This window comes from Neovison vison, chromosome 11 (genome assembly GCF_020171115.1).
Source record: "Neovison vison isolate M4711 chromosome 11, ASM_NN_V1, whole genome shotgun sequence".
Lineage (NCBI taxonomy): Eukaryota > Metazoa > Chordata > Mammalia > Carnivora > Mustelidae > Neogale > Neogale vison.
The window spans coordinates 140,006,791-140,032,873 of record NC_058101.1 but is presented as its reverse complement, the minus strand read 5'-3'; the positions used below and the strand labels follow the sequence as shown (position 1 = coordinate 140,032,873).

Here is a 26,083-nt window from a genome sequence, read left to right as displayed (position 1 = left end):
TTGGTTTGATGAAGAGTGTGTAGTCACGGAGGAATAAGACAGGTTGATGAATATGAAGTCAGAGTAGTAAACTGGGGGAATCTTAATAACGCTTTTATTTTTGGATTCTTCTTAGCAAACTTCTGTCTTCAGAGATAAGATGTGACTTTTCTCCAGGTAAAGGTAGGCAGGGTACCTCTGGGGTTTTAAAACCTGTTTAAGGGAAGAAAGGGGAGGCAGGAGGAGGACAGAGTGACCTTCCTGCTTCTACTATTTCCTCAAACTCCTTCAGCCTAAAACATTCATCTTAAAATTGAATATTAGGATATTCAATATGTCAAGATGCCATATTTGGAGGTAGCATGTCCTAAACTCATCATCAGTAACTGAAAGTCATTCATTTCCCCTGCTGTTTAGTCTCTCAGTGTATCATACCAAATTTATTCATCTACATTTGGGCTGTTCCAGTCATTTGTTATTAACAACAGTGCTGCTCTGTGTATGTCTTGGGGTTCATGATCCAAGAGATTCTCTAAGGTGTATACCTAGGCAGGGACAGCTTATGGTATAAAACCTGGGCAGTCATACAGGGCTCTGGGCACAGGAGGACCCTGCACTTGGTTTAAAGCTCTACCATCTCCATCTTGAATTCTCAATTTCTGAAAAAGGGGCTCTTCACTTTCATCCTGCACCAAGCCTCACAAAAATGTCATTGGTCCGTTACCTAGAGCGGACTTTCTCCGTCAGAGTGCCAAGTTTAGTAGACTATCGGCACTGTTGTTAAATATGCAAATGGTTTTCCAAAGGTGTTAAACACATTTGTGTTCCCATCAGCTGGGGAGGAAAGTCGTTGTTTCCTTGCCCACACTTACTGCCAAATATTTTAATTTTTGTCAGTGTGATGGGTATGAAATGCATTTCATTGTATTATTTTTAATTAGACTTTTAATTTTGAGATAATTGTAGATTCACATGCAGTTGTTAGAAGCAGTATAGAGAAATTGCTTGAGCTCTCCATTCGGGCTTCCCAAGGCAACATTCTGAAAAACTTCAGTACACTATTACAACCAGGACACAGACAGATACAATTCCTTGATCCTATTCAGATTTCCCCAATTTTACTTGTTCTCATTCGTGTGAGTGTGTATTTAGTCCTGTACAATTTTTTCACATATGTAAGTTTGTATATCCACTACCACAGAAAAAGTAAAGAACATTTCCATCATCACAAGGGTCCCATGCTGCCCTATTTAACCATACCCACCTACCTCCCACCTCCCACCTATTCCTTTACCATTCCCACTCCCATCCCTAACTCCTGACAGCTGGAGTTATCGATTTCTTTTTTTTTTTTTTTTTAAGATTTTATTTATTTATTTGATAGAGAGAGATCACAAGTAGGCAGGGAGGCAGGCAGAGAGAGATTGGAGGAAGCAGGCTCCCCACTGAGCAGAGAGCCCGATGCGGGACTCAATCCCAGGACCCTGAGATCACGACCCGAGCCAAAGGCAGCGGCTCAACCCACTGAGCCACCCAGGCGCCCTGGAGTTATCGATTTCTATCATTGTTTTTCATTTCAAGAATGTTATATAAGTGGGATCACACAGTATACAGTCTTTTGGGATTTGCTATTTTTTGCTCAGCATAATTCTGTTGACATCCACCCAGGTTACTGCATGTATCAATAGTTTGTCCATTTTATGGCTGAGTAGTAGTCCATAATATGGATGTACCATGGTTTATTTAACCATTTACCCATTTTAGGAGATCGGGGGTTGTTTTCAGTTTGGTGTTATTACAAATAGAGCTGCTATTAATATGATGCATAGGTTTTTTTTTTTTTTAATAAACTCTCATTGTACTTTTAAGATGGATTGCTTTGAAAACTCAAGTTATACATTTTTTCATTTGTGTATAGGCTATTGAGGTTTTCTCTTCTCTGAAATGTCTTTTGCCTGTTGATTTTTTTGGCCATTTACTTTTTTCATTTTGATTCATAGGAATTCTTTATAAATTCAGAATACTATTCTTTTGTCAGTATAATGGGTTACAAATACCTCCCAGTTTTTAGTTTGTCTTTTGTCCCTCAGGTGTCTTTGGATGAACATAAATTTTAAATTTTAATTTGGTCAGATTTATCACTCTTACCCTTTTAGTTTTACTCTTTGTGTTCTATTTAAGAAATTATTCCTTACCCCAAAGTCTTAAAGATGACTAACACAGTTTCCTAAAATTTTACTTTTGCCTTTCGTATTTAAGTCTTTCATCCACCTGGAATTTGATTTGCGTGACCGATGTTAGATAGGGGTCCAATAATATTTTTTGAACATGAATATCCAACTGTCCTAAGACTATTTATTGAAAAGTCTATTCTTCCCCCTAGTGATCTGCAAAGCCGTCTCTTTCATGTATTAAGTGTCCCTATATTTTTGGTTCTGTTTCTGGATTTTCTTCACTCCTCAGCAAAGAATGAGAAAGTTTCCTCTGCATTCCCCTAGGGCCTGGGAGTAAGGTGAGACAGGGCAGGTTTATTTCTAGTACCCTCTTAAACAAAGGCAGTGGTCCTTCAGGATCTTAGTTTTGCGCAAATGATAGAATTATCTCTTTATGGAACCCCTGCCTTTAGAGGGTTCTGAGTTGTGTTCTTTCTTCCATGCCTCAGGAGGCTCCTGCAGGTTTGCAAATGCTCTTCACATGAAAGCTAACTTCAGTGGTCCACTTAACCCATCCAGGTACCTGCCTTGGTCTACCTTCTTGCCAGTTTAATTTTTTATAAATTTTTTCCCTTCTTTCCTGGCTATTTTCACAGGGGGGTCAGTCAGGGTTATCTACTCTGCCATTCTTCAAGAAAGAGAAAATATTAAATGTCAAGACAAACTGACAGGTTAATTGACTTTGAGAGAACTAGATTTTTGGCAAATTGACTTAAGAGGCCCCACATCAATTCCTTGTTACTCTCATCCGGAATAGTTTGAAAGACTCCAAACTCATCTCCCAGTCTCTAATCCTACCAGTCCAACCCATTTTACCCACTGCTGTTAGATTAACCTCTTCAGAACAAATTTCTTAATAAGCTACGCCCCTCTCCTCTACCCCGTCCTCTCCCTTGGCTGTCCAGCTACTGAACAGTTCCAATAGGGCTTCATTACTTCCAAAAGAAAGTCTATGCGCCTCAGCCCAGCCTTTGGAATTCCAATCTCTAGCGATGTCCTCCTTTCCAACAGTGCTATGTAGGCAGAACAGCCCCCCAACCATGTCCATGCCCCAGCCTCTAGAGCCTGTCAATATATTACTTTCCATGGTAAATGGGACTTTGCAGATGTGATTTGAGGTAGGAACTTTAGGTAAGGAGATTATCATAGATTATCTGGTAGCCCCAAACTTATTACATGAGCCTTAAAAACAGAGAACTTTCTCCAACTAGAGGTAAGAGAGGTAAGTGGAAAGGGAGGGGAGAGAGACAGGTAGTATAACAAGGACTCAGCCCTTCACTGCCAGCTTTGCCCAATAAAAAGGACCATGAACAGGGAATGTGAGCAGCCCCTAGAAGCTGGAACTGACCTTCAGCTGACAATAGTCAGCCAAGAAACAGGGACCTCAATCATATAGATACATGGAGCCAAATTCTATCAATGACCCGAATGAGGCTGAAAGCAGATTCTTACCCAGAGGGGAAGATCAGGGCCCAGGCCAGCCAGCTCCTTGACTTTGGCCTTGTGAAACCCAGAGCTGAAAAATCCATCAAGCATACCCAGATTTCTGACCTAAAAAACTGTGAGATAATAAATTGTGGTTGTTTAAAATAAAGTTTGTGCTAATTTGTCACAGCAACAATAGAAAATTCCCTCTCAGTGGGAAGAACTCTACAGTCAGGCATATGTGTTCAATCCTACCTTTCTTATTTATCAGCTATTCAACCTCTCTGAGCTTTTGTTTCCTCGTCATTGGAAAAGGATTGAGAATTCTTGGTAGCTTAGCTCACAGGGGTTCTGGGGGGGGATTCTGTGTAATAACTTACATAAAATGTCTCATGTATTTGCAAGATTTGCAAGGAATAACATCCCCACACATACACTTTCCCATAAGACAAGGCCTTTGTCTTGCCTCTTACACACTGAAATCTTCACATCTAATGGCTGCCCATTCTCCAAGTCCCTGCTGGAATATCACCTCTCACACAAAGCTGTCAATCACCAACCACAAGTAATGTCCTTCTCCTTGAATGAAATCTTGCAGCATACCATCTTTATCTCTCTAGGTCAGAACAAAATTAGAACTCAGGCCTCTTCTTTCTGTAGAATCTCAGGACATAACAGAAAGGAAATGCAGAACTTTAAAAGTTCCTATTAGCACTCTTTCCTTTCATGACAGCTCTGAGAGCATAAGTGAGATGCCACCCACTGCCCCAAAGAAAGTACTCTACTAATTCTCTGAATCCCACTCATTGCTTCCCAGGACAAAACTGTATATTAAGATTGGGAAGTGCTGTGGACTGAATTGTGTCCCCTCAAAATTCAAATGTCAAAGCTTTAACCTCCAGTACCTCAGAATGTGACTGTATTGGAAGACAGAGTCTTTAAAGTGAACACTAATTGAAATGAGCTGATCCAATCTGCGTGATGCTCTTGTGAAAAGAGGAAATTTGGACACACAAAGAATGAGGCACCAGGATGCATGCACAGAGGAGACCATGTCCTCATGGGGAGAAGACAACCATTTGCTAAGAGAGAAGCCTCAGAAAAAAGCAAATCTGCCAACACCTTGATCTTGGAATTCTAGCCTCCAGAACCATGAGAAATACATTTCTGTTGTTCAAACCATCCAGTTTGTGGTATTTTGTTATGACAGCCCTAGCAGACTAACACAGGAAGAATAAAACTGTGCAATAGACTTCTGATAATTGGTAATTACCCAGTCATGGCCAAAGTTTGACTTTGTTTAGAGTAAGTTTTACATTTTAGGACTTACATTTTTAAATATACTATGTATATTATGAAAATAGATCTTCAAGTTCCATCATGAAGATTCTAGAGTAATACTCCAGAATGAAACATGAATCTACATAACCAATGAATGTTTAAATCACTCCCTTTGCAGAATCAAATTCTAGTCCAAAATGCAAGATAGAGGACTAAATTAAAGCTGAGATATTCCACAATTCTTTAAGAAATTCCTTTCTGTCAGAATCAGATCATTGATCATTTAGTAATTGCCCATGACTGGCAATGTCTTGGAGGAGGCTATGGGTGTTCCTGCGGGAAGAGCTCTATTATTCTAACAATGAAAATTAGTGAATAGTCCCTCCTACGTCTCCATATGGTGAATGAAGAGCTCCCACCTGACATCTGCCCTCCAACATGATTACAATCATGTTCACCAGTTTCTTCCCAAAAGCATGTGTTGTTATTAGGCATATGTTTATCATGCATTGTTCCTAGTTTCTGTACGTTTTACAACCCTTGATTAAATTGACAGCAATGTCTGAAGGTGGGTGGGAAAAAATGAAAGAGGAAAAGAGAGAGAAAAGACTTCACCTGGGACCACCGTTATTGTGCTTTCACAGCTGCAGTTTTACAGGGTTTTTAAAAAAGATTTTATTTACTTATTTATTTAATTTTATTTATTTATTGTAGAGAGAGAGAGAGAGAGAGCGCACGAGCAAGCGTGCAAGCTAGTGGGGGTGGAGCTGAGGAGGAGGAGGAGAAGGGGAGGAAGAGTGAGGGGTTAAGAATCTCAAGCTGGGGCACCTGGGTGGCTCAGTGGGTTAAAGCCTCTGCCTTCAGCTCAGGTCATGATCCCAGGGTCCTGGGATCGAGCCCCACATCAGGGTCTCTGCTCAGCAGGGAGCCTGCTTCCCTTCCTCTCTCTCTGGCTGCCTCTCTGCCTACCTATGATCTCTGTCAAATGAATAAATAAAATCTTTAAAAAAAAAAAAAAGAATCTCAAGCTGACTCAGCACGGAGCACAGAACCTGACACAGGGCTCCATCTCACCACCCTGAGATCATGACCTGAGCTGAAACCAAGAGTCAGATATTTAACCTATTAATCCACCTGGGGCCCCTGCTGTTCCATGTTTTATCACAAACTACCAAAAGGGGCAGCCATGTTGCTGTCCTTTCTAATATACTGGTACAAACAGCCTTGCAAATGACCTATTAATAGCATACTTTCCTCTCCAAACCATCCTCTTTCTCTCTCTCTTCCCACATTATTAGTATAAAAGAATTTACCTGAATGCACAATTGCTAAATTATGCTCAAATTATTATACATACTCTTTATCTCCTTGGAGAGATTATAATAAGCTCCTGGGAACAAGAACCATGATCTCTTGTTTACTGTTGAACCCCAGTGACAAGCACAGTGCCTGGTACGGAGGAAGCAGGTAATAAATACTTGCTTAATGAATGAAATTCAGTTCCCAAGAAAAATATCACGAGAGCCTGAGAGAGGAAAGGAATGCTCTAACAAATCACCTTCCATCCCACTTATTTGTTTCTATAGGTCCAGTCTGAATTCTCTTGGACTCTATAAATACTTGATTCTAAATATGCATACTTTGAGCAGAATCAAATCCAGTCTCTTCCTGGCTTTCTAATGGCAAAGTCTGGCCCAAACCAGTATTTGTTTCCTCCTCTTTTCCTTCATTTGTGACCCAATGAACTTCTCTTCTCTGCCTTTTCAGATTCTCTGCTTCCATGTGTCAAAGAACAATCCTCTTTTTTCCATTGAGCTTAAGCTAACTATTGCATTTCACACTTATCTTTCCCTCTTAATTCCTATTGTATTTATTAGCTTATAATTCTCCTTTTGTTGATTTGTGTTGCTCACCCACACATCCCACTACAGAATATGCTCAGTAACTCACATGTCAGTAACAGTACCCAACACATGCTACTTAACACACAGCAGGAAGTCAATACTTGCTTTTTAACTGCTTTTTCTAAAGTGAGAGGATAACATTCATCCATATTCCCACATCTCTCTCACCTTCCTTCTTGATTCTTCCCAAAAGACAGAGATGCCAAATCCACTGGTCCTACTGTAGAATACTGATTGGGCAACATTGACTTTGGAGGGATGACTTTTCAAAATTACTCATTTATTAAATCATTATTTACTGAAAACCTCAATAAATAATGCTTGCTTTAATGAGCAAGCCAGACACCATTTTAGTCCCTGGGGATGTGGCAATGACTAGACTTAGAACTTCCATTGCAGCAGGAGGTAATAATAAGTACATCTCAACAAATGAGATCATCTTGGATTCAAGATGCTAAGAATAAAATAGAATGGAGTAATGGGCCTGAGGTGGAGGTAGCTTATTTAGTTTAAGGTGTCAGGAAAGGCCTCTTTAAGGAGGTGTCAATTTAGCCTAAGAAAAAGGAATCAGCTACACAAAGATCAGATAGAGCAAAGCCAAGCAGACAGGGCAGGGTGGGGAGTGGTCAAAAATAGGTGCAAGAAGCAGACAGCCACTATGAAGAACCATGAGGACCATAATGGCAGGCTGGTTAGGAGGTTGAGATTTTATTCTAAATGCAGTGGGAATCCCAAAGAAGATTTTCCACAGGAAAGAATATGAATCGATTTACATTTTAAACCCTGACTCTTGTTTTGGAGCTGGGAATGACTGCAGTAAAGCAAGAATGGAGGCAGGGTCAAAGTTAAAACACTGTCCCAGTAATCCCGGCAGAAACTGTAGAGGCCTAGACTACTGTAGTAGCATAAGAACAGTGAGAAGGGTATGGATTCAGGAGATGCTGGCAGTAAAATCAAGAGGCCTTCTTGAAAGACCAGATATTGTGAATGGGAGTAGAAAAAAGGAGGAATTTAGGGTGAATCAGATTTTTTAGCCTAAGCAATTGGGTACTATGAACCCATACAAGAAAGACTTGGGGATATGGGGGTTTAAAATAGAGGCTGGAGGGGCACTTAGGTGGCTCAGTCCATTACGCCTTTGACTCTTGGTTTCCACTCAAGTCATGATTTAAGGTTTGTGAGATCAAGACCCAGGTCTGGCTCCATGCTTAGCATGGAGTCTCCTTGAGATTATCTGCCTTTCCTTCTCCCTCAGCCCCTCCCCCAGCTCTCTCTTTAAAAAATAAATCTTAAAAAAAAATAAATAGGGATACCTGCGTGGCTTAGTCAGTTAAGCATCTGCCTTCGGTTCTGGTCATGATCCTTGGGCCAGGGATCGTATCAGGCTCCTTGCTCAACGGGGAGCCTGCTTCTCCCTCTGCCTGCTCCTCTCCCTGCTTATGCACTCTCTCTCTCTCTCACTGTATCACTGACAAATAAATAAATGTATATCTTTAAAAAATAAAAATAATTAAATGAATGAATGAATAAATAAATAAATAAATAAAATGGGGGTTGACTATGGAGACCCCAGTTTTGGACATGTTACTGTTAAGGTTACTTTTAGACATTCAGTGAAGTCCATGTAGGAAGATCAATTAAGCCACCATGGCTTATCTTAGAAGCCAGTAGCCATTTCGTTTTAGGAGCATGGACATCTCATAACAAGGAATGCTACTTTGGTTGGGATCAAAAGCATATGATCCTAGAGTCTAGGTTTTTACCCCTCTATCATAGCCATTTACTATACAATTTATTATATGTATATTTCCACCCCTACCTATATACAGCATACATAGGAAGAAGCTAGAAAGAATTACACAAGTCTATCTTGAGGCTTGTTTTAATATTCTCTTACTCTCTGGGACCATGGCCTTGGGGACTTTAACTAATAAACTATTTCTTTTATTAGTCTCTGAAGTACCTGAATCCTTTGTACTACACTGCCAAACCTCTTTCATGTTTGAGGAGAGTAGGTGGTGGTATCATGCTTAGATCAGATTCAAAAAGTTTTTTAAAAAGAAAATATGCCATTTCTTATTTAATGTTATTCTCTTTGTGAATGATTCCCTTGAGAACCACATGGGAAGAGGCATCCTCTAGCTAAATACCATCAAATAATATCCAGTTCCTAACCTCATTCTAGAAAAAACCCCAATACTACTTTCATATAAAATTATACTATTTTCATTTATATATATATAATATAATAATATATATAATATAATATTATATATATATATAGCTAAAAGTCATAAAAAACAAGGTATTAAATCATGCTTATTAGTGGAGCTACCTGAAAAATAATTTTAAAAGAGCTTTATGATTTTTTTTAGTGACTTAGCTATCAGTCCAGGCTCTGGGAAATAACCACAAGCATAACTGTCATTGTGAGATAGCCTAATAAACCTCTGTAAAAATATCAACCATTAATTCGCTAAGACAAAAAAACTGAGAACAGAAAATGCCAAAGCAAGCATATGCAATATTTTCTTCATTATTGATGGACATTAGATGTTAACAGGCATTCTCATGGATTCCATAAATGTATATCCTTATGTAAGCACCTATATCAATATTTTAAAAAATATTTTATTTATTTATTTGAGAGAGAGAGAGAGAGATCACAGAGGCAGAGGGAGAGGGAGAAGCAGACTCACTGCTGAGCAGAGAGCTGGATGTGGAGCTCAATCCCAGGATCCCAAGATCATGACCTGAGCCGAAGGCAGACGTTAACTGACTGAGCCACCCAGGTGCCCCTATATCAATATTTTTCATACCCACTTTATCTTTCCCCAGGCTCTACCAGATGATTTGATGAGCACAGTATCGGGGGGGGGGCGGGGAAGTAGGCAGGGGTCTCCTTCTCTCTCACATGAGAAATGGATCAAAACTGCAGCCTTCCCCAAAGGAGGTGCAGTGCCTTCCTCAACAAGAATCCCATTCGTTTCCTCACACTGGCAGTTGTGCAGGAACTCCACATTGTATCTCAAGACACTAGAACATTTTCTCTTTAAAAGCCTGAGAAAGATCTATTTGGCATGAAACCTCACAGGAGTGAGATTGGCCTTCCTTATCTGCTTTCCCTCTTCCTGACATATCTCAGACCTGATCAGAACACAAGGCAGCACTTTTCTTGTGACCTGGATGCTGATACTCCAACCTGGTACCCTGAGGCTCTGTAAAGACTTAAGTGCTTTGAGGCTAGTCTTTGTGGCTTAGCCTTAACCTAGCCTGATTTTGAACTTTACCTTTCCCAGTCCACTGAGATTTTTCTCCTTTTCTATTATCAGTCATTGGTCAAAATGTGTTGTATCCTTTATTTCTCGCTAAACATGGTATTTCCCTCTCAGTATTTAAATTGTTGAGGAATTCACTCAATAGCATCAAAGTTTAAGGTATGGATATACAAGAAGATACACGTTGCTCCCTCCCACCTTCCCCACAGGTCACCAAAATGCCTTTCTCTGCACTAATTTTTTAAAAAGATAATTTCTGAGATCTTGCATGACTTCAAACTAAAGCCTACTTCAGTGGAAGAAGGACTATTAAGAGCTTCTGTGTGTTTGTGGTTTTAATATTTACATCTCAGCTGTGCAGGATGAAGGGTGGGTGTAAGACAGAAAGCAAAGCAATGCTCACCCCTACTTTTCCTTGTTGTTTTATAGCTCATCAGGAGGCAGTGTGTATGCCAAGCCCATCTCTTTTACTTTCCACCCTCTTAACTACAAATAACTTCCCTAAAAGCCAGCCTTGTCTTGCAGGTGTTACACAATGTTGTTTTTAATGTAATTTATGTGGAAGGATAATTATGCAGTGGCCATCAACTTTGCCTCACGATCATTCATCATTGCTGAGTATTTGTTGGTGATAATGTGCCACTGAAGACATATGGGGTTTCTGTTCCAATAAAGAAGAAGGATTTATGAAAGTTTGTCCCTGACTTTCATGAAGCAGAGGTCTAATGCCATCATAACAGAAATGCAGGCCACATTTTTTAAAGTTATCCCAGGGGAAAACAAACCAAACATGTAACAGCAACTCTTAAAAAATCTCTGAGCATTTAGGCTATGAATATTAATAGTATCTTCTACTTGTATAAACACTTCCTTATTCATTGTTTCATTTATTCTCCACAATACCCTTGTAATAAAAAGAAGAAAGCTATTACTCTTTTTTTCTATTTTCCAGATGGAACAACGATTGTTCAAGAGCCCACAGTCATATGGATGGTAAGTGGCCTGGGCTTGAACCTAGGTATAGCACTTTCTCAATATATTGTTAATAATGTGATGTCCTTGGCCTTATGGCCAAGGTCTTTGTGTTGCTTTTGCCAGTAATTGTGACAGGTAAACATGACATAAACATTCTGGAGCCCAGTCATCTTATGTCTAGTGATGCACATTGCTTAACAAGCCAATCTCAGTTGGGGGTTCTGTTTATAAATGTGAACTAGACTGTTTTATTTAATTGGCCTATGTGGAGATCAAAATTGTGATCTTGATTACACTAGCCCCATGCTTAATTCAGAATATTTTTTCCAGTTGCTGAAAGAGCTTTATAGGTGTTCTATAAATACTCTTGCTATGATGCAAACTTTAACAAAAACAAAAATACGAGCTCTGACCAGAATGGAGACACATGGTACTCCACTGATCATAGTAATTATTAAATATTTGTTCTATTCTGTGGATATTGGGGACCTAATGGTACTACACCCTTCTCTTGTCATCATCCATATTAGCCAAAGAAGTATTTTACAACCATTCTGCCCATGTGATTCATCCACAGGGAGGATGTACTGATTTGGAGTGCTCTTAAAAGAATGGTAATGAATGGAATTAGAACAATTTATGCTCACCCAGATTACATACCAGAGATTCACCTCCCAGGACAGTGCTTTTATAGTTTCCTACTGTTATGCATTTCTTCTCTCCAGATAGTGCAACAGGTTATCGTGTGCATTCCATTTTAACCTTCATTATTGGTCTTCAACTCTTCCCTATTTTATACGTAAGAGCTACATTATTTGGATATTATTTTCCCATCCTGGAACTGATCATTAAGGAGGAAATATGTGGATTCTAATGATAAGCTTTCAGCTGCTGTTTTCAACAAATTGAGGGTTGCTGGAGGGGTTGGGGAATGGGCAAAATGGGTGAAGGGGAGAAGGAGATATGGGCTTCCAATCATGAAATAAATAAGTCCCAGGGATGACAGGTACAACACACAGAATATAGTCAGTGGTATTGTAATAGCATCATATGGTGACAGATGGTAGCTACACTTGTGGTAAGGATAGCATAGCGTAAAAACTTGAATTACTATGTTATAAACTGTGCTTAAACTAATATAATATTGTATGTCAACGATACTTTTTAAAAGGTTCCTTATTAATACCAATTTTTTGAATCTAGAAGGGGTTACTCTTATGTATCTTTGTGGTTCATATAACTTATTTTAAGCAAATAAATAAAGTAGACCACTCTGTCCAATAACCTTGAAATTTAAAATCTGTAGCAGCCAGAGGCTGCTTCATCCCTAGGGGGGATCAAGCTTTGAAAACAGTTACACTGAAGAAAAAGGTGCATTAGTTTCTATTCCATTTTTCAAATGTTGATACAAATATGATTCAGTCATACATAAATTAAAAAACACAAAAATCTTCCAGTGTTTCAAGAACAGAGGTCAGGATTTAAAGTTTCTCAAGACTGTTTTACCAGGTTTTTTTTTTTTTTCTGACAATGGGACAATACTTGAAAATATCTAATTTGACTCCTTCCTTCTTTCCTTCCTTCCTTCCCTCTTCCCCCACCCCTTTCTTGCCTCCCTTCCTCCCTTTTTTCCTCCATCTCTTCCTTAATTTTTTAATCGCAGAATGGGTTAGGTTTATTTGTTTATTCTCCCTATGTTCCTATGTTTTCAAAAATTATTATAGACAGCATGATACCACATTCTGGAAAATCTGGGAAATTGGAGAAAATGATGGGGAAGGGAGCATCTGTAATTCCTCTACTGCCTCAAATAGGTACTAGAACTTTATTCTATTTCCTTTTAAATCCCTAACATAAATATTTGTTTTTATTTTTACCTTATTGGTATAATTATAATATGTGAATGTATATTCCTTTTAAAAAAATAACACTTCTATTTTTTACATTTACTAACATAAATATTAGTGCTTGAAATAAGGCACTTTTTAAATTCATTCCTTTTAAAAACACTCCTGATGGGTTAGGGAAGGAAATAGAAAGCACTGCTCCTTTAAAAGTAATATTAAGCCAGACAAACTTGGTGAGGTCTAATGAAGCCAAATCATGAGATGAGCTTTCCATGGGGTCAGTGAAAAGAACTTTCTGCACATGGGAAAGTTTCATGTAGTGAGAGTGGCAAAAGGAAAAAGAGTTATTCCCCATCCGCCTCTAAAAAACACAAGATTCGTCATAAATTATTATTTATTCAGCTTCCCACTGGGTTAGTCTAAATCCCACGATTTCATAATGCACATATGGGTGGCAACTTTCAATTTTAAGAATCCTTAAACTTTTCAATGGGTTTAACATAGAACCCAACACAAGATAATTCAGTTTCCTGACCCCATACACTTATATAACTAAAGTTCTTTGGGTTGCAAATAACAGAACCCACTTCTGCTTAGCTCAAGAAAATTTAAAAAGGTAGGTAGTTATTGTGAAGATATTGGAGTAGCCCATGAAGTTGAAGGATGAGTTAAAGTCCATGGCCTCCTCTTTAGAAAGCCTTCATCAATGTGACTCAGCTCTGTATCTATCCCAGATCCAAATTTTAAATTTCCAGGTAAAAAAACTAAAACAATTTTTTTGGTGTCACACACGCACCTTGTACCGACCAGCTTGTAGCAGGGGAGAGTGTCACATGGAATGTCCAGTGACGCTGGAAGGTCCTCAGCATGAGCTAGACAATGACCCCAAGGAATCTATTACTCTCAGCCTCAGGGAAAGAGCTCCATCACATCTTAAGCAATACATTTTATTTTGGGTTCTTTTTACTAGACCTTTCTCGCAGGCTAATTATGAATATGATGGGGGCAGGAGGTCCTGCTTTAAAGAATAGGAAGCCAATAATGGGTGCAAATTCTGCTTAGAAAAAGATTAGTATAAGCACACCAGAGTTCCAGAGGGAGAAACTCCTCTAGTCACTCAAATTCTAACGCCAGCTAAAGTCACATTTGGCCAGTAGAATAGTCATCTTTTTCCCAAGCGCCACTATAAAGAAGTGACAGCTTCTATGTCCTGCTCAGCAATCTGACAATATGACATCTTCAGCTACATTCTCATGGCACCAAGTTTAGAAACAGTAAGAAGTGGCAGCACAATGTTCAAATGCAGCCTCACCAATGAAACCTTCCCTAGGCACCCAACTAATGCACTCTCTACCTCAAAACCTTGTAGTGTTCACCCCTGCAGCCTGACACTACTGTAAAGTGGTCTGTGGATCTGCATGCTCCCCAATCTGTCATTACGCCAAGTCAATAATATGTCTCACCCATATATTCTCTACTACTTTCTTTTTTTTTCTACTACTTTTAAATGTATGTTATTATTGTGATCAAGGAAAGCATTCTGATTTCACAATGACTTTATATAAATATAAATATATATTTCTTCTGTCAACAAATAATTCAATCAAGTATTACATGATTCCCCCAAATGTTTAATGTTAAAAAGGAGCCACTCAAGATATCATGTGACAGGGAATAATACAGATCAGCAAATGTCATGGTACCAGCTGGATACAAAGAATAGAGGACCCAAAGAGGGCCATGACAGATGTGATTTTCTTAGCAGCACCTGGCTATGGCTTTAGTAAGGGGATTAATTTGAAGCTAAATCCAGAACCATTTTTCATAATAACTGTACTTTGTGATATATTAAATGATATCACATAAAGGCTAGTTCAAATTAATGGCTTGTTTAAAAATACATACATATATATATATAATTTAACTGTTAATTAAAACTAATTAACTTAATAAAGTTACATTCAATAGAAATAAAAAAGAGTGGCTTTAGCCCCATTTCTTTCACAAACATGGCCTTCTAAGTGGTCACTCTCATTTTGTACATATTTTCTCCTTATTTTTATTGCTTCTGTCTCTCTATTTTACACACTGGAAGTGCTCAATAAATATTTGTTTCTGAAAGTTTGTATCTTCCTAAGGCAAAATGGAGTTATTAGGTGGAACCATTGGGGAAATTCGAAGTCTGGCTGGGTTCTTCCTACCCACGCCTCTGTTTTGGGGTTTAGGCAATCTGGTTGCTCCTATCTGAGCCACATCCTCCTCACCGCTCATCCCTCCTGCTCTCGCCACCCCACCCACTGTGAGGCTGGTTTCCTCCTCCTCCTCACAAGAACTTACTTTTTCCAGTCGAGGACTAATAAAACAGTGGTTTTCTGAATCCAGCTGTGGAAAACATTTAAACCAGTAACTCACCTCTATTTACAAGAATTTAATCTGTAAGGAAAGAAAAATCTAACAAGACAAGATCTTTTGCTAACCACTTAACTTCAGATTTAATGAGACATAAAGGAGATTATTAAACTTCTAATGAATTAGAGGTTACAATTGGCCTAAGGTACAATATTTAGCTTTGATAGTGAATTTCAGTTTTGCTTTTCCTTTTGCTGAATTTGTGGTTTTCTTTATGGTGAATGATGCTGACTTGAAATTTGATTTTGCTAAGTAATTTTTTTCCTTAGTAGATCTCTTGATGGCTAGACAATTACTGAACCATAAAGCAGATACAGTTCTAAAGCTGTTTTTGTTTGTTTGTTTGTTTGTTTGTTTTCCAGACAAATGACCAGGCAGAGCAATATTTAGTCATCACTGTCTAGAGCCTGGGTGGCAGGAGAAAGAGTCTAAGGCAGAGGCGGGAGCTTTACCAACTGAAATACCAGCACCTGCATTATTCTGTAGCACACCATGTCCTCAGGAGATGTCACAATTACATTTCAGGAACAATTTGAGGCCCCAACAGCAGCAGGAGCATCTTATTTCTCGTTTCCTATCTCACAGCCTCACAGTGCTATTAAAGCCTTCATTTCTTTTTATGCTTTAAAACAGAAATTACAGCATATGTAATTGCTCACAAGGAGAAGGAGCTCACAAGAAGAAGGGCATGGTGACTACCTGGCCAAAGTGGAATCATGCTATATACTGGGAAAACTGTACATTCTGATTCCAGACAATGATTTCAATTCCTTCTCTACTTTCCTTCCATCATCCTACACTCTGCAGTCCCCCCCTCCCTCCCTTCTATCTCCCTCTCTTCATCTCTCTCCACTCTCTGTCTCCATCTCTAGCTCTTCTCTCTTCCTAATACAATTCACAACACGACTGCAGGCCTGCACACCTCAAAAAATCCAAGGAAATGGATAAGAGTCTCAAAGCACCACTAAGAGTCAACCAGAGTTATTTGTATGCAGCACCATTTCCCACCAAAGACAAAGAATGAATTCAGGAACATTCAGAAGGGAAATTAAAGGATTTTGTTTTTGTTTTTATCCTAGGGTTCTGAATAGTACCTAAGTCATAATCCTCTTAAGTGTTTGATATTTTAGGTTTTAGATGTCTTGCCTGTCCCACTGAAATATTAAGTCACCAGATTAATGACAATATAGTTAGGACACATTATAATCAATGTTTTTTGAGCTTGGGAAGAGGGCAGAGTAGGAGGACCCTGAGCTCATCCTGTCCCACATTTTCAACTGGATATTATCCACATGCAAGTCAATAAACCAGAGGGCAACCCAAAGACTGGCAGAACAAATTCCACAACTGAATATAGAGAAGAAGCTGCAGCTAGAGGGTTAGGAAAGTCAGAAATGCTGAGGGAGGCTGCCCACAGGAGGGAGGAAGATGCGTGGGAAGAGAGGGCAGAGAAATGGGCCCTCCTACTAGGGAGCTCACAAGAAGAAGACAAATCCCCATAACATTTGGTTTTAAAACCCAGAAGGGCTAAATTCCCTGAGTTTGTAAAACCAGTGGGACTTGGGCCTAGAGCTTTAAAGGTCAGCTGACTCAGCACTGGTTGAGCCTGGAGGGTGAGTTAGAGTTAGGTCTCTGCCATTAAAGAGACAGCAGCCTGCAGAGAGACAATGTAAAAATGGCAGTTTGCATGTGTGGGGACAGCAGATGGGAGACAAATCTGTTCAGACTGGGGGAGACCTCTTTGAAAATGAGGGAGTAGGCAGTCTCTGTTTTCTTCTCCTACCCCCCCTGCATAAACACAGAACCACCTGTGGGAAGTGGGGCTGCACAGACATTTACAGTCTCAGCCCAGGTTTCAAGGCAAATTTTGTTAAAGCTGCATGCAAGCCCTTCCCAGCTGCAGTGCAGAGTCCAGCCACATGCTCCCAGCCACCATCGTGCATGGCATCTAAACACCAGGTGCACAGCTCCCAGCCTCTGCAATATGCCCAGCCACAGCTGTGCTTCAGGGGATCTGGCATAAGCTAGTGGCTCAATGCAAATTTTGCTAACACTGCTGTTCTACTCCTGAGTTTCTGGAGCGCATGCCCCCTCAGAGCTGCCCTGCCTGGGTGGATTAACCAGACAGAGAGCAAGCACAGCCCACGACAGGCTAAGAGTCAGTGCAGAAGACTGTACTAAAAGGAAAAGTGCCTCAGACACAACAGCAGGACACAAGCAACACACCTAGTTTACTCTCCTGAAGTGCAAGGTTCTGGTGAACAGGGGACACCACACTATAGGGCACTACAGGACCTTGTCTTCATAAAGTCACTACATTCAAAAGCAGAAGACATAGCCAACTTTCTTAGCATAGAGAAACAAACACAGAGAGGCAGTCAAAATGAGGAGACAGAGCAATTTGTCCCAAATGAAAAACAGGACGAGGCCATAGCCAGAGGTCTAAGTGAAATAGATAAAAGTAACATGAATGATAGAGAATTTAAAGGAATGATCATAAGGATACTCCCTGGACTTGAGAAAAGAGTGGAAGACATGAGTGAGACCCTTAACACAGAGATAAGGAATAACATAGCATAGATAAAAGGCTAAATAAAGGAAATAAGAAACACACTTGATGGAATGAATAAATGAGGGTAGAAGAAGTAGAGGAGTGAATTAATGACCAAGAAGATCCAGCAGTGGAAAGTGATCAAGCTGAACAAAAAAGAAAAAAGGGGATTACACAAAATGAGAATAGATTTAGGGAACTCAATGACTCCATCAAACACAATAACATTCATAATATAGAAGTTCAGAAGAAGAGAGAGAATATAGGTGGCAGAGAAAATATTTGAAGAAATAATAGCAGAAAAGTTCCCTAATCTGGGGAATGAAACAGATATCCAGATCTAGGAGACACAGAAAACTCCCACCAAAATACAAAAGCAGACCTGTACCAAAACATATTATAATTAAATTTGCAAAATATGGTGACAAAGAAAAACCTTAAAAGCAGCAAGACAAATGACGTCAGTAACTTAAAAGGAAAAACTCATAAGGCTAGCAGATTTTTCAACGGAAACTTTGCAAGCCTGAAGAGAGTGGTATGATATATTCAAAGTACTGAATGGGAAAAATCTGTAACTAAGAATACTCTATCCAGCAAAGCTAACATTCAAAATAGGAGAGATAAAGAGTTTCCCTGACAAACAAAAACTAAAGGAGTCTGTGACCACCAAACCAGCCCTGGAAGAAATGTTAAAGGGGATTCTTTGAGGGGAATGGAAAGACCAAAAATCACAGTATAAAAGTAGGAAACACAAAATCAGTCAAGAATCTAACCCAAAAAAAGGATATGAAATATTTAAAAATGCCTAAAACATGGGGACTTGAGGAGAAAAGAAATGGGTTCAAATTTAAACAACAATCAATATAGACTGCTATATGCAGAAGAGATTATATACAAACCTAACGGCAATCACAAAGCAAAAACCAGTAATAAACATGCAAGAATAAAGAGAAAGAAATGCAAATATATCACTAAAGAATATCAACAAACCATGAAAGAGAGAAAGACAAGAAAGGATCAGAGAAAATCTTCAGAAACAACCATGAAACAAGTAATAAAGTGGCAATAAATACATATCTATCAGTAATTATTTTGAAGGTAAATGGACTAAATGTTCCAATCAAAAGCCACAGTGTGACAGAATGGATTAAAAAAAAAAAAGATCCATCTATATGCTGTCTACAAGAGACTCATTCTAGACTTAAAGACACCTGCTGATTGAAAGTGAGGGGATGAAGAAACATCTATCATGCAAATGGCTGTCAAAAGACAGCCAGAGTAGCAATCAGACAAATTAACTTTAAAGTAAGTGTAGCAATAAAGTAGCAATCAGGCAAATTAACTTTAAAGCAAAAGAAGCAATAAAGTAGCAATCAGACAAATTAACTTTAAAGCAAAGACTGCAACAAGAGCAAAGAAGTCTATTTAATAATAAAGGGGGGACAATACAGCAAGAAGATCAAACAATTCTAAATATTTATGCACCCAACGTGGGACCACCCAAATATATAAAATGGTTGATAACAAACATAAAGGAAGCCAACAATAATAATACAATAATAGTAGGAGACATTAATACCCTACTTATATCAATGGATCACATAAACAGAAAATTGACAAGGAAACAATGGCTTTGAATGACACACTGGACCAGATGGACTTAACAGACATATTCAGAACATTCCAACCTAAAACAGCAGAATATACATCATCTTCAGGTACACATGGAACATTCTCCAGAATAAATCACATTTTAGGTCACAAAACCAGACTCAACAAATTCAAGATCGAAGTCATATCATTCATCTTTTGTGACCATAACACTATAAAAGTAGAAATAAACCACAAGAAAGAATCTGGAGTGACCACAAATACATGGCAATTAAATAATATGCTACTAAACAATGATTGGATCAATCTGGAAATAAAAGATTAAATTTAAAAAGTACATAGAAACAAATAAAAATGACAACACAATAGTCCAAAATCTTTAGGATGCAGCAAAAGTAGCTTTAAGAGGGAAGATTATAGCAATACAGACTTACCTCAAGCAGCAAAAAAAAAAAAATCTGAAACGACCTAACCTTACACCTAAAGGAGCTAGAAAAAGAACAGCAAACAAAGCCTAAAACCAACAAAAGGAAGGAAACAATAAAGATTAGAGTAAAAATACATGATATAGAAACTAAAAAAACAACAGATCAATGAAACCGGGAGCTGTTTTTTTTAATAAATAAAATTGATAAACCTCTATCCAGACTTGCTGAAAAAAAAAAGACTCAAATAAATAAAATCATAAATGAGAAAGGAGAAATAACAAGAACCATAGAAACACGAACAATCATAAAAGAATATTACAAAAAACCATTGTGCCAAAATTGGACAACCTATAAGAAAGAAATTCCTAGAAATATATAAACTATCAAAATTTAAAAGAAGAAGAGGTAGAAAATTTCATACCTAGGATAAACTAATAACCTGCAAAGAAATAGAATCAGTAATTTAAAAACTCCCAACAAATAAAAGTTTAGGACCAGATGGCTTCACACTCAGTTCTACCAAACATTTAAAGATGAGTTATACCTACTCTTCTCAAAATATTCAAAAAAACAGAACAGGAAGGAAAACTTCCAAATTCATTCTATGAGGCCAGCATTATCCTGATACCAAAATCAGATAAAGACACGACTACAAAAGAAGAGAGCACAGGCCAATATTCCTGAAAGACACAGATATGAAAATTCTCAATGAAATATTAGCAAACTGAATCCAATGTTACATTAAAAAAATCATTCACTATGATCAAGTGGGATTTATTGATGGGTTCCAACTCTGCTTCAGTATTCACAAATTGATCAGTGTGATATATCATATCAGTAAGAGAAAGGATAAGAACCATATGATCATTTCAATAGACAAAGAAAGAGCATTTGACAAAGAACAGCATCCATTTACAATAAAAATCCTTAACAAAGTACGTTTAGAGGGAACATACCTCAACATAATAAAAGCCATATATGAAAACCCACAACTAACATCATCCTTAATGGGGGAAAAACTGAAGTTTTTCCCTTAAGGTCAGGAAAAAGACAAGAATGTCTACTCTCAGCACTTTTATTGAACATAGTATTAGAAGTCCAGGCTACAAAAATTAGAAATAAAATGAAACTGAAGGCATTCAAATGGTAAGGAAAAAGTAAAACTTCCAGTACTTGCAGATAACACGATTACTACATATAGAAAACCTGAAAGACTCCACCAAAAATAAGTAAATCTTTAAAAAACAAAAAGAAGTCTTAAAAAAAGAGTAAATATTTTAAAAAATCTTCTAAAAATAGAAGTAAAAAAAAGAAAAAAAAAACAGGTGCTGTGGGTGTGCAGAGAAGGGGAACCACCTTGCACTGTTAGTGGGAATGCAAATTGGTGCAGCCACTCTGAAGAACAGTAGGAAGGTTCCTCAAGAAGTTAAAAATAGACTTACCCCATAACCCAGCAATTGTCCTACTAGGTGTTTACCCAAAGAATACACAAATACAGATCTTAAGGGGTACATGTACCCTGACTTTGATAGCAGCACTATCAACAATTGCCAAACTATGGAGAGAACCCAAATGTTCATTGACTGATGAATGGATAAAGATGTGGTACATATATACAATGGAATATTATTCAACTATCAAAAATAATGAACTCTTGTCATTTGCAATGACATGGATAGAGCTAGAGCCTATTGTCCTAAGCGAAATCACTCAGTCAGAGAACATATATACCATATGATTTCACTCATATGTAGACTTTAAGAAATAAAACAGATGAACATAGAGGAAGGAGGGGGGGAAAGGAGAGAGGGAAACAAACCATAAGAGACTCTTTATTTTTTTTTTAAAGATTTTATTTATTTATTTGACAGAGAGAAATCACAAGTAGATGGAGAGGCAGGCAGAGAGAGAGAGGGAAGCAGGCTCCCCGCTGAGCAGAGATCCCGATGCGGGACTCGATCCCAGGACCCTGAGATCATGACCTGAGCCGAAGGCAGCGGCTTAACCCACTGAGCCACCCAGGTGCCCCCATAAGAGACTCTTTAAAAAAAAAAAAAAAGATTTTATTTATTTGAGAGAGAGTGAGCAAGAGAGAGGACATGAGCAGGGTGGAGGAGCAGGGGGAGAAAGCAAAGCAGACTCCCCGTTGGGCAGGGAGACTGATGCAGGACTCAATTTCAGAACCAGGACCTGAGCTGAGGTAAATGTTTAACCAACTTAGCCACCCAGGTGCCCCAAAAGACTCTTTTTCTTTTTTTAAGAGATTTTAAAAATATATTTATTTGAGAGAGAGAGAGAGACAAAGTGAGAGAGAGACCATGAGAGCGGAGAAGGTCAGATGGAGAATTTGACTCCCCACAGAGCTGGGAGCCAGATGTGGGATTCGATCCTAGGACTCCGGGATCATGACCTGAGCTGAAGGCAGTCAATTAACCAACTGAGCTACCCCGGCACCTCCCTGAGAGACTCTTAACAGTAGAGACTAACTGAGGGTTGCTGGAGGGCAGTGGATGGGGGAAGGGCTAGTTGGGTGATGGGTATTAAAGAGGGTCCTTGGGGTATCTGGGTGGCTCAGTGGGTTAAAACCTCTGCCTTTGGCTCAGGTCATGATCCCAGGTTCCTGGGATCGAGTCCCGCCTCAGGCTCTCTGCTCAGCGGGGAGCCTGCTTCCTCCTCTCTCTGCCTGTCTATCTGTCTACTTGTGATCTCTGTCTGTCAAATAAAGAAAATCTTCAGAAAAAAAGTCTTTAAAAAAAGAAAATAAAGAGGGTCCTTGTTGTGATGAGTACTGAGTATTGTATGTAAGTAATGAATCACTGAATTCTACTACAGAAACCAATATTGCACTGTATGTTAACTAAAATTTTAATTAAAAAAAAAGAAATATATTATAAACTCTGAAACCCAGGTTTCTGTCAGAGAAAGAATAAACCCTGTAGTATTGGATTTGAGTTGGGATGGAGCTATGAACTCCTAATTTTAGTGTGTGTGTGCATACACTATATAGTATTATATATATATATAGTTTTTAGATTATATATACACTATATATAGTTATTACTGTGTATATATGTATATATACATACTACATATGTACCAATGAAGATGTAGAAATAAATACAAAAAAGAAGTGAAACTTTTTAAAAAAAGTAGATCTTTAGGGCACCCAGTGGCTCAGTGGGTTAAGCCTCTGCCTTTAGCTCAGGTCATGATCCTAGGGTCCTGGGATCGAGTCCCACATCGGGTTCTCTGCTAATCAGGGAGCCTGCTTCCCCTCTCTCTCTGCCTGCCTCTCTGCCTACTTGTGATCTCTGTCTGTCAAATAAATAAATAAAAATTTTTAAAAGAATGTAGATCTTTAAAAAAACTTTTAAAAAAGAAGTAACTTTAAAAAATATCTTTAAAATAAATAAATCTTTATTAAAAAGAAATATTTAAAAGAATCTTTAAAAAAGAACTCTTTAAAACAAAAAAGGAAGTAAATCTTTTTTTAAAAAAAGAATATTATTCAGCCATAAAAATGAATGAAATCTTGTCAGTCAAAAAAAGACAAATACCACATGATTTCGCTCATGTGTGGAATTTAAGAAACAGAACAAAAGAGCAGAGGGAAAGAGAAAGAGAGAGAAAGACAAACCAGGATACAGACTCTTAACTAGGAAACAAACTGATAGTTACCATAGGGGAGTGGGGTTAGGGGATGGGTTAAGCAGGTGATAGGGATTAAGGAGGGCACTTGTCATGATGAGCATAGGATGATGTACAGAATTGCTGAATCACTATATTGTACACCTGAAACTAATAAAACACTGAGTGTTAAATAACTGGAATGAAAATAAAAACTTAAGGGGATGCCTTGGTGGCTCAGTGGGTTAAGCCGCTGCCTTCAGCTCAGGTCATGGTCCTGGGGTTCTAGGATCGAGTCCCGCCTGCTTCTCCCTCTGCCTCTGCCTGCCTCTCTGTCTGCCTGTGCTCACTCGCTCTCTCTCCCTCTGTCTCTGACAAATAAATGAATAAAATCTTAAAAAACAAACAAACAAAAAAAACTTAGGGGCACCTGGGTGGCTCAGTGGGTTAGAGCCTCTGCCTTCAGCTCAGGTCATGATCTCAGGGTCCTGGGATCGAGTTCTGCATCGGGCTCTCTGCTCAGTGGGGAACCTGCTTCTTCCTCTCACTCCCTCTGCCTGCCTTTCTGCCTACTTGTGATTTCCCCTGTCAAATAAATAAATAAAATCTTTAAAAATAAAAAATAAAATAAAAACTCAATAATGATAGTTAAATTTCCCTGTTTATTCTTAGTACAGTGCAGTGCGCAGTATAGCTCTCTTCCCTGATCCTGAAGCACATCTGCTGTTGCCCATACTGCCTTGAAGAGCAAACACAAATTCTCTCCATCCTTTAACATGGTTATGGGGTATTGGAGAAGGAGACAAAAGAGAGGGAGAAATATATACAGAAAGATAGAAAGGAGCAGAGAAGCAGAGAAATGTGTGTTTACTGATAGGACCTGGACTTCAGAAAGAAGACATCTGCCTAACCAGGCTCTCCCTAGCAGTCTCTAAAGTGCCCAGGCACACAAGCAGCTTCTACAGTCTTCATCTTATGTCACTTCAAGTGGCTCCCAAATTTGTTCCTATTCAAAGATAATCCCACCAAAGAATGAGAGACGTCAAGGAGTGTACTTCCAAAGAACATGTCAGAATACACTTTCACCCAGGCCCTCTTCACACTGTCTTTCTGAGCCCTGGAACAGAATGTATTCCAGGACTTTAATAGCCAACACAAGTTCCATTCAAAGCCATGGTGGGAGGAGAGTGGGCAGCACAGGATACAGAGGGTCCCAGCGGGCAGCACAGGATACAGAGGGTCCCACCAGACAGATATCCTGTTAACTAGGGCACCCTGCAAATGCATTTACATTATAATAAATGTGAGCTTCAGGATCCTAACTCATTCTTTTGATTAGTAAGGCCACTGTTTAGGAACCTGAGGTATATGTGATGGACCAGTAACATAATAAAGGCAATGGGGAAGCGTTTCTGTCCCAGTTGGTTAATTTCTATTCTACTCAGGTAGCAGACTGACCAAATTGGTCATCATGACTGTCTACTTCATTATCATACCATTTACCTTCAATATGCCCCAGCAGGAAAAAGTGTGCCTTTGTATTTGCTGCTAAATATAATGAGAGACTATCTTTATGACTGTTCTGGATCATTATCATCAGTATAATGATTACTTTAGAGAACTATAATCGTATATACTTGTAGTACAGATATGCAGAGAGTCAAATGCAGAAATGTAGAAGATCAAGAAGAGACCATAAGGATTTTACAGAAGCTGTAATAAATGTTGAAAATTAACTAATTTATGCAAAGGAACAATTCTATATAGAATATCATTAGCTCAGTAGACTCTGCAAAGGAGAAAAATTGATAAAAAAAATTTTAAAACTACCTAGTACATTAATGCTTGAAATTCCATACTTATAAGCCATCTATACTATGGAGGTTTAAGAATTATCTTCAGTTAAAATACAAATATCTTTAGATGAAGTTGCGCATTGAATCCTTGAGTCAAAAACTATCTAAATAACTCTGTGTGTACATTTATAGTATGAAAGATACATGACACATTGTTTTTATTCCTTTTTCTTCCTCACTTTCTTGCATAGGACATTTCATCTCTTCAACCAGAAGATTCCATCTGCCTTGGGGAGATAGAATTGTTTCTATACAAATACAAAGAGAAAGAAAGTTTGAGTCTGAGAACAGGATTTTGAAACCCACAGAAACATAATAGTCTTGAAAGACTAGAAATAGGAGAGAGAAAAAATTTTTCCAAAGCCTGAAGTACCTCCTTTATAGCTCACAAATGTAAAACCTGCAGGACTGATCATAAATTTACACTAAGCCATCAGCGGGAAGAACTTAAGATGTGCCATAAAGAAGGTTCCAGCCAGAGAGAAATATTTGCACTTAAAGTGATGTTTTATGATTATAAGTTTATGCACTAGTTGTGAGAATGAATGAGTTGAACTGCCTGCAGCATTTAGCACAATTCCTGACATGTGATATACCCACATGTTTATAATAAATATGACTGCACTTGCCACACCACCTAGTAAATATTACCTCTCTCCTTGTCTGTCCTCCTCCCAGAAGGCTGCACAAGGTTTAAGG

The 26,083-nt window shown here is 38.6% G+C and overlaps 1 long non-coding RNA gene across 2 annotated transcripts in view; it reads left to right on the top strand.

Annotated features, from left to right (window-relative positions):
- LOC122919125 overlaps positions 1–26,083 on the top strand; it is an 84,364-nt gene that overhangs the window by 38,193 nt on the left and 20,088 nt on the right. For both annotated transcript variants that reach the window (XR_006386747.1, XR_006386748.1), the window contains exon 2: positions 11,033–11,073. This is a non-coding gene — a long non-coding RNA (uncharacterized LOC122919125). The remainder of the gene's footprint in view (positions 1–11,032; positions 11,074–26,083) is intronic.